The sequence below is a fragment of the Herpailurus yagouaroundi genome, unplaced genomic scaffold (assembly GCF_014898765.1).
Source record: "Herpailurus yagouaroundi ecotype Mexico unplaced genomic scaffold, PumYag 162, whole genome shotgun sequence".
NCBI lineage: Eukaryota > Metazoa > Chordata > Mammalia > Carnivora > Felidae > Herpailurus > Herpailurus yagouaroundi.
Genome location: NW_024412403.1, coordinates 51,033,549 through 51,050,155, shown reverse-complemented (window position 1 = coordinate 51,050,155; position 16,607 = coordinate 51,033,549).

The following is a 16,607-nucleotide window of genomic DNA, read 5'->3' as shown; positions in this document are numbered from 1 at the left end:
TATATATATATATATATATATATATATATATATATATATATATAAAGTTTATAGAGTTAAGTCTGTTTATAGAGTTAAGTCCCCTTCAGAGTAACCAAAAACATTTGCAGAGGATTAAGCCAACATTTAGGAAGTTCTAGATCATAAACTGTGGTCCTAGAGATTGTGTTTTTCTTTTTTTTTTTTTTCTTTTTGAACATCCTCAGTGACTTAACATGTCTCAGACTGCTGATTCTCATAACGTTTTCTAGATTCCATAAATGCCAGGCTTTTGAACATTTTTTCCACACACATACCACATCACCCTAGCCAGAACCAGGTTTCCTCCATGTTGTCGCTTATCTGGGAAAATAACACTTCAAAAAGTCCATTCAGATCAACACAACTTTATGGTCTAATCAAGAGCCAGGCCTGGATTCAGAAAGACCTGTATAGAGCACTGGTGGCATTGTACAGAATGACTAAGGCTTCAAGCAGGATTTCAACGAAATAAAAGTTGTATATTGTAAAACAGATTATAATCTAAGTACAGACTTACGTTTTCTCTGTTATTTTTAGTGGTCCTGTGTCTGATAGGAGAATGTCTATGTGTGTGTGTTTGGGGGAATGGAGGGGATTCATGCATTTTTGCCTGGTGAAAAAGATAGGAGGACATCATCATTTTTATCCGCGTTAGCTGAGTATATGTATAGGATAGTATTGCCAGGTAATATACAGGATGCTCAACTGAATTTGAATTTCAGATAAATAATGGGTTATTTTTAAATATAAGTATATCACAAATGCGGCATGGAGCATAGTTATACTAAAATGTTATTCATTGTTAATCTAAAATTCAAATTTAACTGGGTGTTTTATATTTCTTGTTACATCTGGTAACCCTAATATAGGTACAAACTTCCTAGAAAACAATTGGCTAGAACTCAATAATTCCACTTAGAACTCAATAATCTGTTCAAAGGAAATCATATCAGAAATGCATACAAAGATGTGCCTTTACAGAGACATTCCATTTCATGCACTGAATTTCATACATTTTCTAGGTACTGGGAATAAAGCAGAGAAGAATACCCTAAGATTCTTGCTTTCATAAAGCTGGCATTCTCACAGAGGACCAAAACTGTTAAATAAATACATGAACAAAGTTTTGGTTCCACGATGAGAATGAAACCAGAAAATATGGAAGAGACTGAAGATCTACTTTTGATTGGGCTTTAAGGGAATGCCTAAGTGCAGAAGTGACATTTAGGCTGAGAAGTAAATAAAAAGTAGGAGCCAGCCAGACATGCTACTGGGAAACAAACATAACAGTTGTAAAAGCTGCCGTATCAAAACAACAGTAAGAAAAGTGACAGCATGGCTGAAGACAGTAAATGCAAAGAGAGTTTATGAAACAAAATCATGGGGGTTTGCAAGATCTCATTAATTTGGGATCCAAAAGGTCCGAGGACTTGAATTCGGATTTTATAGTAAATGAGGAAACAAATACAGGGGGTTAAGTAGGTTAGTGGGAAAAAAGGCAATTTTTGTTTTATAAGGATACTTCTAGTAAGTGGATTGTAAGCAGTCAAGTGTGCCAACTAGGCAACCAATGAGGGGGGTCTTGTAGGGAGAGACTAAGGTGGTAGTAGGGACATGAGAACTACATGTATAAGGAACATGAGGAGTTCAAGGTGACAGGATTTCCTGGCACAATGGTTGTGGGGATTGAAATAAGAGAGGAGTCAATGGTACCTGGTCGTGTTTGTTTTTTTGGGGTTTTTTTGGGGGGGGGTTGTTTGTTTGTTTGTTTGCTTGTTTTTTTGGCTTAAGCAGATGGTAGATGGTGGCAACATTACTGAGGTGTGTGGATAACCAAAGAGTTTGTTGACTGGGAGTTTAATTTGGTGTATGTGAACTGTGACATGCTTATAAGATATTCAGGTGGAGATGTAAAGAAGCAGGTGGCTGTGAGTCTGGAGTTCAGGAGAGATACCAGGCTGAAGATGTTGCTTCACATTTAGGTATTTAAAGGCATAGCAGTGGATAAGATTTTCTAGAAGAGGTTATAAACAGAGAAGAACATGGTAACAAATGTGAGTCCTGAAAAAGAGACCTAGAAAAGAGCAGCCAGCCAAAGAGACTGAGGAGGAGGAGCAAACGAGTAAAGAGACAATCTATCAGAGTACAATACACACAAAAACACTAGAATATTTTTTTCAGAAAACAGGATTGGTCAAACTAGACAGAACCTGGGAACGAGGTCATTTGAGAGATGAGGCCAGCTCATTTAGTATTTGGTAATATGATGGTCACAGGTGATCAGGGATGAGTAGATTCAGTGGAGTGCTTAGGAGCAGAAATCTGGCTGAACTTAATAAGGGAAAATGCAGATGAGAAAGTGAGTAGAAAGCTACTGACAACATATTCAAGGAGCTGTGCTATATAAAAGGAAGGAAAGAAATGTAATTATATTTTAAAAGAAGTGGGTTTTTTTTTTCAACGTTTTTATTTATTTTTGGGACAGAGAGAGACAGAGCATGAACGGGGGAGGGGCAGAGAGAGAGGGAGACACAGAATCAGAAACAGGCTCCAGGCTCCGAGCCATCAGCCCAGAGCCTGACGCGGGGCTCGAACTCACGGACCGCAAGATCGTGACCTGGCTGAAGTCGGACGCTTAACCGACTGCGCCACCCAGGCGCCCCATGAAGTGGGTTTTTTAAATAGATGGAACAACCTAAAGAATAGTTTATGACAATAAAGATAATTCAACAGAGGGGGAAACTGATGGTATGAAAGAGAGAGAAAATTTGGGATAAATAACCTTGAAAGATGAGATAGGATGGGATCTGGAACACAAATGGGAAGGCTGACTTTAGAGAATATTAGAGCACTTCCTGAATTGTAGCAATGGTCAGATGACAGTAAAGGGGGAGGAGAGTATACGAGGTGTTTGAAATAATAAAAGAAAATATTTAATACTATGAAACATGGATTCAACTTGAAAAATCCAAAAGTGAGAAATGAGCCATATCATGAAATGTAATGCATCCATTAATACGAATATCTTACTGAGGTAGGAAAAAAAAAACCCTCAATGTTAACTTAAAAAGGATTAAAACTATGTATCTATAGTATGATATCAAGTATGTAAAAATGTGTCAGAATAGTAGGACCTCTGCTAAAATACTAATAGTGGTTAAATGTGGGTTTTGTTATGACTATGGATTGTTTCATATTTTACATGTTTATACAATAGGGAAATACTTTTAAAGAATGTTTCACAGTAACAGATTAATGCCACATGAAAAAGGATTCTCTGTCCCACTTCACAAATCCCCACATATGAGTTGAGTAATTCTAACACTAATTCTAATTTATTTTTAGAAATGTCAAATGGAAGGCCAAGTAGTAAATAAAGTATGCATAATCAAGGTTTGCGTTAGAAATATTTGACAGGGGGCGCCTGGGTGGCGCAGTCGGTTGAGCGTCCGACTTCAGCCAGGTCACGATCTCGCGGTCCGTGAGTTCGAGCCCCGCGTCGGGCTCTGGGCTGATGACTCAGAGCCTGGAGCCTGTTTCCAATTCTGTGTCTCCCTCTCTCTCTGCCCCTCCCCCATTCGTGCTCTGTCTCTCTCTGTCCCAAAAATAAATAAACGTTGAAAAAAAAAAAAAAAGAAATATTTGACAGTCTCCTGAAGAAAGACACCACAGAAGAAAACAAATTTTATCCAGCATTATAGAATGATCTATTTGATACATTCATCAGGCTGTATTTCTTATCAAAAGAAGAGGAAGAAGCTGGGATTGACAAAAAGTATACAAACAAGGGCTGGAAGACAACACTATAAAACTAATTGTAGATCCAAGAACCACTTTAATCTCCATAAAGGAAACTCTAGAGGAGATGCTGAGGAGGAAACTTGATTTGTTTCAGATTCATTATTCTGCAGTGTTGATTAGTTTTATATCCTGCAACATAGTCTCATTCCTATAGTTTTTAATTCAACAAACAGATCTTCAGGGCTCAGTGATTTTTTTAAAATTATAGGTCTCCTCATTGAACACATTTATATTAAATATATCTTATTAAAACATCTGGTTTTCAGGGGTACTTGTTTAATCACCTGACTTGATTTCGGCTTGGGTCACAATCTCATCCTTCAGGTTCATAAGATTGGGCCCTGCCTTGGGCCCTGCACTCACAGTGCAGAGCCTACTTAGGATTCTCTCTCCCCCTCTCTCTGCCCTTTACCCGCTCATGCTTACTTGCTCTCTCTCTTTCTGTCTCTCTCTCTCCCTCTCTCTCAAAATAAATAAAGAGGGGCACCTGGGTGGCTCAGTTGGTTAAGCATCCGACTTTGGCTCAGGTCATGATCTCATGGTCCATGAGTTCAAGCCTGCGTCAGGCTCTGTGCTGACAGCTCAGAGCCTGGAACCTGTTTCAGATTCGGTGGCTCCTTTTCTCTCTGACCCTACCTCGGTCATGCTCTGTCTCTCCCTGTCTCAAAAATAAATAAACGTTAAAAAAATTTAAAAAATCAAGAAATAAACATTAAAAAAACATCTAGTTTTCAGTTATAATTAGAGGCTGCATTTAACAGGTAAAATGGCAAAAAAATAAATAAAGTGATCATTTTCTTTTCAGGATATAAATATACTAGAACCTTTAAAAATTTTAATGTAGAACACATTTTTGGTAGAGCCTTTAAAGTAAGTGGTTTGTCATTATTATTTAATAATAGGTAAAAATCTACCAGAGAGCATGTGACACTCTGCTGGGGAGTTTCTTTCTTCTTCTTTTATTTTAATTTTTATTTTTTGGGGGGCATTTTTTCCTAGCTGTTTGTCCCATTAAATAGATTATAACACCCCAAAGAAGAGGAACTGCATTTTATGCATGCTTACATTCCCAGAATGCAGCATGGTTCCAGGAATATGCTGAGTGGACAATATACTTATTGAAAAAATATACAATATATACAAAAAATACACAAAATATACAGTATACTTGTTGAAAAAAAAAGTAAAAGAAAGGAAGGGAGGAGGGAAGAAGAGTGTGTGTCCTCCAGAAACCTCATATTCCCAGAGAGTGCTAAGTACTTTTAAAACATAATGTTCCTTTTCATGGCTTCTAAAGAAATGTTTCTCCAACACAGTTCGAATTTCAAGGAGCAATCATCCTCATTGACTGTGTTTGGGGAGTTTGAGAGGCCATCAGTCTTTAAGCCTGTTTGTTGATCTGGAACATTTCATCAAAAACATGTTGTTTTGAAAATTAGAAATGAAAAAAAACAACAACCAAAAAACCCTCTGTGCTGTCCTGAGGGAGACTTATTTCTAATCGATTGAACATGCCTGAATGCATTCTTTAGGCTTTGTAGAAGTATTAAAACAATGACTCATCTTGTAGTAACATAATAATAGACAGCATCAGTTGCGAATATAGAACAGCCACTTGTAAACATCATGAATATATCCAAAGCAGCAACTGGGCCATATTTTAAAGTGACTTATCTATAGAGCTCTTGTAGAATGACTCAGATTAAAACAGAAAGCAAAATGGCTTAATTCAGATTTCAAGCACTTACCCAATATTTTTTTTTCCTATTTCTATTTCTCATATACAGTACTATAACAGGTAGTCACACGGAATGAAAACTAGGTAAAGTGGACAATGGTAATTGAGAGTAGAGTGCTATTTCTGACCATTAAGATGCATTTATTTTTATGTAAGGAATCACTACATTGCTTACATATTAAGAGCTATTTTTAAAACCATGATTTGAATATCTTACCATACTTGAAAAAGGTTAGTGTTCTGAATCATCTTTTCCTTTGCCTTCTAAGATATTTAAAAAAAAAGTAATCATCTTTATCCTATTTCCCCCTAGATCCAGTTCCCTTAGGAAAGTCTATTCTAAACAAAACAGAGCCTTACAGGCCTCTAAAAAAGAAAACAATACATCCAAAAATTACATACACTAAAAAAATAGAATTTATAAGTCGCAGTTAGTTGTACTCCAATAAATACAAAATAATTATATTATCTGTTAGCCAATTCTTCCTAGATCACCATATATTTTTTATAAGACCTAGTTTCTAACTTAAAGGAATATTTAATGATTTCGTGAGGTATGTTACATACCTACATGTTTGATACATTTTACATACAGCTTTTGGAGAGTTTAGCCCACACCACAACCTGTTCAAGGCTCTAGGGATGCAGAGCCATTTTCTCAGGGAGATTCGAGTCTAGAATGTTAGGAGAGATAGCTGTTAATCACGTTATTGGAAATGAATGTAAAATTGTAGCTGTGGCAAAAGTACAATGACATACAGGTGGTTGGACTCTGTGAAGCTGTAATAGGAAGTTTCGTCACATAGACCTTAAATCTTGTTCTCTTGAGCTCTTTTTAAACCACGTCATCTATTACTGATCCCATAAAATACAGAGTTCAATAATCCTGAATTTTACAATGACAAAGTAGGCTTTATCCCACAAGGACAGGACAAGCATTTTAATATGCTAAAAGTGTAACTTTTCTGTGTACATGGGCATTAAACTTACAGGACAAATCGTAATTTCTAAGCATCTGTCCTTTTGTGCCAACAAAATTAATTCCTTGAGGAATTGGACAGTCTTTTTAAAATAGCATTATCACTCCATTTTTGATGGAGGAAAATATTCATTTACTATTTTCATCTTTCCCGTCTCCATCTTCATTTCAACTATCTCTTCTATCCTTGATATTAACATGAGGAATCTTGTAAGTTATTAAGGTTTCTAGGGTTTGTTCTAACAGCAAATAAAGCATAATTCTTCCAAAGGTCATCAGATCATAAGGAATGACTAAGACAAACTAATTTATTTTAGAACTACTAATTTTTAAAATAATTTTAATTATTTCTTAAATGATCTTAATTATTTTAAAGTTAGTTTTAAAATAATTTTAATTGTTATGCAATTAAAACTAAATAGTTTGCCATTTTTGCCAATGGGTTTTAGAAAATGAGTTCCTTAAAATTAAATGTAGGAATGAACCATTTTAATTCTCTAAGAGCCACAAGAAATGATATTAAACAGCTTCTCCTTTTTTACTTTATTGTTTCCAAAATGCAGACACTAGGTATCAATATAATTTACTTAAATAATTACACTTTTTTAAAGATTGTTGAATCCCCATTGATGGGGGGAAAAATGAGCACTTACAAATCAGGGAAAACTCTGGCAAGAATTGAGTGTAGCTAATTAATATGTTCCAAAGTCAACCAAAAACTAATCCTTTAAGAATAAGGGACTAAAAAATTGGAAGAAGCTAGAATTTGTCCTGGGAAAACAAACAAACAAGGGAAGAACTAGACTGAATACAATGTGCTATACTTATTTTGAAGAATAAATTTTTTAAATCACTGCTTTCATGCTTTCATATACTACTCAATGGCATGGAAAAGCAGTACATTAAATCTTGGAAGCTTTTTTAGTTCTATTTCCTGCTATTTTTTTTTTCAAGTATGTTTATAGGATTGCAAAATCTATAGGGCACGTTGTACATTATTTGGTCATCCAAATAATAAAATAGTAAAAGTGTAAACACTGTTTTTGCCTTTTTAAATACTTGATATTAAAAAGAAAACTTTTTTTAGTATTTTTAATAATTTTAAAAGTTCAATTTAGTAACATAGAAAACAAAAGAAAAGGGGAACTATTCTTAAATGGGAAAATGCTAATGAAACTAATGTCATAGCGGACAAATTAAAAGAGAACAAACTAACTAAAATAGGTTTAAAAAGCAAGTATGGTCTTTTAGGAATTCTAAACAATGTCAAAATACTGATCTTTCAATGGAAATCAGAGTTCCAAAATCAGTAGAGCATATAAGTCTTGATCTCACGGTTGTGAATTCAAGCCCCACGTTGGTTGTAGGGCCTACTTAATAATGATGATGATGATGATGATGATGATAATAATAATAAAATTTAAGAAAATGAGGATATGGAGAAAAGGTAACACTTTTTCACTGCTGGTGGGAATGCAAACTAGTGAAGCCACTTTAGAGAATGGTATGGAGTTTCCTCAAAAAACTCAAAATAGAACTACCCTACAATCCAGCAATCTATTAGACATTTACCCAAAGGATACAAAAATACAGATTTGAAGGGGTACATACACCCCAATGTTTATAGCAGCATTATCAATAACAGCCAAACTATGGAGAGAGCCCAAATGTATGTCCATCAACTGATGAATGGATAAAGAAGAGGTGAATATCTATATATATGTATATATATATATGTATATGTGTATATATATATGTATGCATATATATGTACATATGTATGTATATATGTATATATGTATATATATATGGTAGAGTATTACTCAGCCAGCAAAAGAAAGAAATCTTGCCTTTTACAATGACATGGATAGAGCTAGAATGTATTATGCTAAGTAAAATAAGTCAATCAGAGAAAGAAAAATACCATATGATTTTACTCACATGGAACTGAAGAAACAAAACAGATGAACATATGGGAAGGGAGGGAAGAGAAGAGAAGAAAATCAACCACAAGAGGCTGTTAATGATAGAGAACTGAGGGTTGATGGAGGGAGGGAGGTAGGAGATGGGCTAGATGGAAGATGGGCATTAAGGAGGGCACTTTTTGTGACGAGCACTGGGTATTATAAGTGATGAATCACTGATTTCTACTCTTAAAACCAATATTGCACTGTATGTTAACTAGAATTTAAATAAAAAATAGAGGGGCGCCTGGGTGGCCCAGTTAGTTAACCATCTGACTTCGGCTCAGTTCATGATCTCACTGTTTGTGGGTTCAAGCCCCGCGTCGGGCTCTGTGCTGACATCTCAGAGCCTGAAGCCTACTTTGGATTCTGTTTTTCCATCTCTCTCTGCTCCTCCCCCACTCATGCTCTCTCTCAAAAATAAATAGACATTTTTAAAAATTTAAATTAAAAAATAGAAAAATACATCTTCTGTGGGAACAAGGAACTTTCCAAAGCATGACTAGATCACAAAATTCTGCCTTCTACTGTCAGAGTAAACATATCAGTGTCTTCCCTTCATTCTCTTTATGTTTTTCACAGGTGTTGAGTTGACAGTTTGAAACAGAATAATTTGGTAAATAGTCTATTGTGTCTACACAGAGAGGTACAAACACCAGAGTTATGTCCAATTTGGTAATCTTATTTCTTGGTAGTGTTTAAATATGCACAACAGATGCAACTATTCTCAGATCTAACAATTTATCCACTGAAAGCAACTTTCATCAAGAAGAAACACTGAAAAAATAATGGAGCATCATTTGAGCATTGCACCATGTTTTAATCAAGCAATAACAGAAACAGACTTTCCACATCATTAGCAGTGTTCCTTTAACATGATCATGTATGCGTGACGTCCCAATTTCAAACACCATATGAAAATCTTCTCATTTCCAAAAGGGACTATGGAAAAGCCATTTGTCCGACCGCATTAATTAGCCATTTTTTTTTCCTAAAAAACCTGGAAATTTTGTGATATCTCTGTTAACCACTAATATCAATTTACCTCAGAAATCTTGTTCATCCCCATTTCTGCTTATTAAATTCAAATAAAATGTCTGGACCCGGCATCAAGATTAATATGGAACCAAACCACAATTAAAATTCAGTCAACAGTTAAAGACTCAGATAAAGGTCAATAAAATGGGAAAATATCCTCATTATGAAAATAAACATGAGAACTAAATGGATCGGCTTTGAGACCACAGTTCAAACTGTCCTTGGCTTTAGAACGATAAAGGCATTTCTATTCTATTTGTAATACCTGAAGAAGATTAATATTTTTCAACATATATTTGTCCAATTTTCTGCGTATATTATACATTTTATCACATGTATGAAGCCCAGACAAGTAATTTTTTTTATCAGAAATCTGCAATAAACTACCAAAATAGACTCAAGAGAAAAAAGAGACCCATGAAATCATGTCCCACAATCACTAAGGGCATTAAATGAGTTTAAAGACTCTTAAGCAAAAAGTTGCCATAACAAAATTATTTAGGCAACAATAGTCACAAACCACTATACACCTATGAAAATGGCCCAAACTTGGAAGTAACTAAGATGTCCTTCAGTCAGCAAATGGGTAAATAAACTCTGATAAATACGGACAACTATTATGCAGCCCTGCAAACAAATGAGTTATCAAACCATGAAAATATATAGAGGAACCTTGAATGCCTATCACTAAGTGAGAGAAGTTAATCTGAAAAGGCTACATATTGTAGGATTCTAATTATATGACATTATGAAAAAGGCAAAACTGTGGAGACAGAAACAAGATAAATGGTTACCAAGGTGGAGATAGGGACAAATAAATAGGCAGAACACAGAGGAATTTTAGGGCAGTAAAAATATTCTATATGATACTATATGATGAATACATAGTATTATGTAATATCCAAACCTATAGAATGTGAAATAACAAGAGTGAGCCCCAAGGTAAACTCTGGACTTTGGGTGATTATGATGTGTCAATGTAAGTTTATCCTTGGTAAAAACTGTACCATTGTAGTGATTAATGTGTATAATGAGAGGCAATATATGTGTGGGGGCAGAGAGTATACAGAAAACCTTTCTTTCTTTCTCTCAATTTTGTTTTAAACTTAAACCTGTTCTTAAATTTTTTTTTAATGTAGCAGGATTTAAGAAAAATAGTCTTTAACAGGAGCAACACATACTATGAGTATCTGAGAATAAGTTAATCATTATATAATAAAGAAATTCGTAGGTAAAATTGCAAAGAATAATTGACAAACTTAAAGAAAATCTGTAATATTGAGATATATAAAATATGAAGTTTGTTTCCACTAAATTACAAAGCTATACTAATCAAAACAGTATGGTATTGACATAAAAACAGACACATAGATTAATGGAAGAGAGAGCCTGGAAATAAACCCAAAAACATATGATCAGTTAATTTATGATAAGGAGCCAATAATATACAATGGGAAAAGGACAGTTTCTTCAATAAATGGTGTTGGGAAACTGGACGGCCATGTGCAAAGAAAGAAAGTGGACCACCATCTTATACCATACACAAAAACTAACTTAAAACTGATTAAAAACTTGAATGTGAAACCTAACTCCATAAAACTCATAGAAGAAAACAGGTAAGTAAGCTCCTTAACACTGGTCTTGCCAATGAGTTTGTTTGTTTGTTTGTTGTTTTGGATTTAACACCCAAAGACACAAAAGCAAAAATAAACAAATAGAATTACAGCAAACTAAAAAGCTTCTGCCAAGCAAAGGAAACCATCAATAAAATAACAATGCAACCTACTGAGGAAGGAAATATTTGCAAATGATGTATCTGATGAGTTAATATCCAAAATGTGTAAACAAAATTCATACAAATCAAGAGCAAAAAGGGAAAAGAAATCCAATTAGAAAACTGCCAGAGGATCTGAATAGATATTTTTCCAAAAAAAAAAATGTGCAGATGCCCAATAAGTACATGAAAAGGTGCTCATCGTCACTAATCATTAGGGAAATGTAAATCAAAATTATAATTAGATATTACTTCACACCTGTTAGAATAGCTATTATCAAAAAGTCAAGAAATATGGAGTTAAGGAAACTCTTGAGCGCTGTTGGTGAGTTTGTAAATAGAAACAACCATTGTGGAAAATATGGAGTTTCTTCAGAAATTTAAAAATAGTAATACCATATGATCCAGCAATTTCACTGAGTATTTCTCTGATAAAAATAAAAATAGTAAATAAAAAAGCTATCCACGTTCATTGCAGCACTATTTACAATAACCAAGACATGGAAAAACCTAAGTATCCATTGACAGATGAACTCATACATATCTATACACACAACATATACATACACACAGGGATATCACACAGCCATAAAAGGAAGAAAATCTTGCCATTTGCCTTGAGTATATTATGCTAAGTGAAACAAATCAGACAGAGAAAGACCAATACAAGATGATCTCAGTTAATATGTGGAATCTAAAAACAAACAAACAAACAAACAAAAAACACATATACAGAAAATAGACTGGCAGATGCCAAAGGCAGGGGGTGAGTGTAGACAAAATGAGTGAAACAGGTCAAAGGGTACAAACATCCAGTTGTAAAATATATAAACCATGAGATGTAACATACAACAGAGACTATAGTTTATATAACACTTTATTGTATACTTGAAAGTCACTAAGAAAGTAGATCATAAAAGTTCTCATCACAAGAAAAAAAATTATAACGATGTATAGTGATGCATGTTCACTAGATTTATTGTAACAATCATTTCACAATATAAACAAATATATAATCAATATTGTACACCTGAAACTAGTAAGTTATAGGTCTACTACATTGTAATAACTTTATGTATGTATGTATGTATGTATGTATGTATGTATGTATTTAGAGAGCACATGTATGCAAGTGGAGGAGAGGGAGCTAGAGAATCTTAAGCAGGTTCCATGCAGACCACAGAGCTTTATGCAGGGCTCAATCTCATGACCATGATATCATGACCTGAGCTCAAGTCAAAAGTCAAACACAACTGACTAAGCCACCCAGGAAGACTGCAATAAAAATTTTCAAATAGGAAGGTGTGATGTTCAATATTGTGAAGATTTTTTCTCCCCAGGTAAGCTATAAATCAGTGCTTTCCCAACGAAAAGTACAAAAGAGCTTTCATAGACTAGGACAAGATAAACCTCAAATTCATATCAAAGAGGAAGGATTCATGAACAATCAGTATAACTTTGGAAAGTGAAAAGAGGAAGATAAAATTTTAGTAATTAAGACAACGTGGAATTAGCCAAAAAATAGGCAAATATACAGTAAAAATAACAAAATAGACTAACACTTATCTAAAAATATGGTATAAGATTTTGTACAACAAAAATCAGTACAAAGGGATTCAATCAATCGTCCTGAAACAATTGACTAACCATATGGAAATGTCCATGTAAATTTAACAACAAATAAAAATAAAAATTGAAGAAAAGAAATTCCTTTGACATTGATTATGGAAAGATGTTATAATAGGACAGCAAAAGGCAAACTATAAAATAAAAACTGACAACTTAGAAAATAAATAATATTTAAACCTTCAACATAACAGAAACAAATTTTAAAGACAAGCTACATAATGGCAGAAAATGATTACATGATATATTTATTCAATGTATGACAAATGTCTAAGAGGTGTTTATAAAATGGCATAAGTGAATTGTAGAGATACTTGGAATTCACAAGATAAAAAGTAAAGATCCCTGAACTAATAGAGCTCATATACTGGTAGGAGAAGTAGATAGAAAAAGCAGACTATACATAATAAGTTAATAAGTAAACATAGAAAGTTAATTAAAACATAATAAATTTGAAAAAATACATAAAACACAATAAATTTAATAGCTATTCTTCTCAAACTATTTCAAAAAAAATTGAGGAGGAGAGAATAATTACAAATTCATTTTATGAGACCAGTATCATCATACCAAAACCAGACAAAGAAACCACACACAAAAAATAAATTTTATGCCAATATCCTTGATGAACATAGATGCAAAGATTGTCAACAAAATATTGGCAAACTTAATTCAAAAATACCTCAAAAGGATCATACAAAATAATCAACTGGGATTAATCCTAGGGATGTAAAGATGTTTCAACATTTGCAAAATCAACATAATACACCACATTAACAAAATGAAATGTAGAAATCATATGATCTCAAGAGAAAAATTCAATTCCATTTATAAAAACTTTCAACATAGTAGGTATAAAGGGAACATATGTCAACATAATAAAGGCCATATATTAAAAACCTATAGCCAACATCACATTAACAGTGAAAACCTGAAAGCTTTTCCTCTAAAATCAGTATCAAGACAAAGATGCTCACTCTTGCCACTTTTATTCAAAACAGTATTGGAAATCCAAACTATAGCAATAAGACAAGAAAAAAAAATAAGTAAAAGTCCTCCAAATAAGAAAGAAAGAAGTAAAATTGGTAACATTTGAAGATGACATGGTACTATATACAGAAAACCCTGAGGTATCCATCAAAGAATTGCTAAAATTGATAAATTAATTCAGAAAAGATGCAGGATCTGAAACCAACATACAGAAATATGTGGTGCTTCTATACACTAATAATGAACTATCAGGAAAAGAAATTAAGAAAGCAATCCCATTTACAATTGCATCCAAAACAATAAAATACCAAAAAATAAATTTAACCAAGGAGGTGAATGACGTGAAAGTGATGGGACACTATTCTGTGAAAACTGAGAAACTGATGGAAAGAAATTGAACAGTATACAAATAAATGGAAAGCTACATCATGCTCTTAGATTGGAATAATTTATATTGTTAAATGTCCATACTCCCCAAAGTCATTTACAGATTTAATGCTAGAGTGCTGGCTGTTATATGTAAGTGATGAATCACTAAATTCTACTTCTGAAACTAATAACTAATATTACATCATATATTAACTAACTAGAATTAAAAAAAAAACTTGCAACATTTAAAAAAAAGAAAAGAAAAGAAAACACTGCATTGTAGAAGGTCTTGTGTTCCCAGGTAATAATATACAAATGTTATTCTGTAGACAACAGCAGGCCAATAAAATTTTTTAAACTGTGAAAGCAAATAAACAAACACCAATGGTGTTTTTCACAGAACTGGAAGAAATAATTCTAAAATGTGTATGGAGCCACAATACATCCTGAATAGCCAGAGCAATCTTGAGCAAGAAGAAAGGTGGAGTTATCATGCTTCCTGACTTCAAACTATATTAGAAAGCTATAATAATCAAAACAGTATGGTACTGGCATAAAAACAAACACAAAGATAAATGGAGGATAAAAGTCAAAAAATAAACCCAAACGTATATGGAAATTAATTTAGGACAAAGGAACCAAGAACACACAGTGGAGAAAGGACAGTCTCTCCAATAACTGGTACTGGGAAAGCTAGACAGCCATATAAAAAAAAAAAAGGCATTACACTACTAACACCATACACAAAAATTAACTGAAAATGAATTGAAGACTTGAATGTAGACGTGACGCCATAAAATATTTAAAACAAATTCTAGGCAGCAACTCCTCAGTATTCATCTTTAGCAATGCATTTGTTGATCTGATGCCAAAGGGAAACAAAAGCCAAAACAAACAAATGAGACTACATCAGACGATAAAGCTTTTGCACAATGAAGTAAACCATCAATAAAATTAAAAGGCATACCATTTATCTAAACTAAGGCAAATCATTTATCTAATAAGGGGTTAATATCAAAAAATATATAAAGAACTCCCACAACAATAGAAGAAACTCAGTTTAAAAAACTGGTAGAGGATATGAATAGACATTATTCCAAAGATGACATCCAGATGACCAATAAGCACAGGACAAGATGTTCAGCAGCACTAATTATTAGGAAAGTATAAGCCAAAATCACAATGAAGGACTTCTGGATGGCTCAGTCGGTTGAGGATCCGACTCTTGATTTCAGCTCAGGTCATGATCTCGTGGTGGTGGAATTGAGCCCATGTCAGTCTCCATACTCAGCTTAAGATTCTCTTTCTCTCTCCCTCTGCCCCTCTCCCCCCACACACTCTCTCCTTTTCTATTTCCCTCTCTCTCTCAAAAAGTAAAAATTAAAAAACAACAACAACAAGACAATGAGATATCACCTCACATCTGTAGAATGGCTATTATCAAAAAGACAAGAAATAACAAATGTGGCCAAGGATATAGAGAAATGTGAACCTTTGTGCACTGTTGATGGGAACGTAACTTGGTACAGCTACTATCAAAAACAGTATGAGGTTCCTCAAAAAACTGAACAAGAAAATTACATACCATCAAGTAATTCCACTAATGGGTATTTATTCAAAGAAAACAAAAACACTAACTTGAAAAGATACATTCACCCCGTATTCATTGTAGCATTATTTACAGTAGCCACAGTATCCAATTACAGTGTCCACTGATGGAGGAATGGACAAAGAAAATGTGGTGTGTGTGTGTGTGTGTGTGTGTGTGTGTGTGTGTGTGTTGTGTGTATTCCATGTAATATCCAACCATAAAAAATAAGGAAATCTTGCCATTTGTGACAACACTAATGGAACTTGAGGCATTATGCCAAGTAAAATAAGTTAGACAAAGAAAGACTCACTTATCTGTGAGTATGATCTCACTTATCTGTGGAATCTAAAGCAAACAAACAAAAAACCAAGCTCATACCTACATAGAACAAATTTGTATTTGCAGAGATGAGTATGGGAGACATGGGTGAAATGGATGAAGGGAGACAAAAGAGCACAAACTTCCAGTTCTAATACAAATAAGTCATAGGGATATAATGGATGGCATGGATACTATAGTTAATAATACTGTATTACATATTTGAAAGTTACTAACGGATATCTTAAAATTTCTTATACGAAGAAAAAATTATGTATGGGGACAATTGTTAACTAGATTCACTGCAGTAATTACTTCACAATATAGACAAACATCAAATTATGTGTATACCTGATATTAATACAATGATATATTAGTATACTATCAATATACTTGTT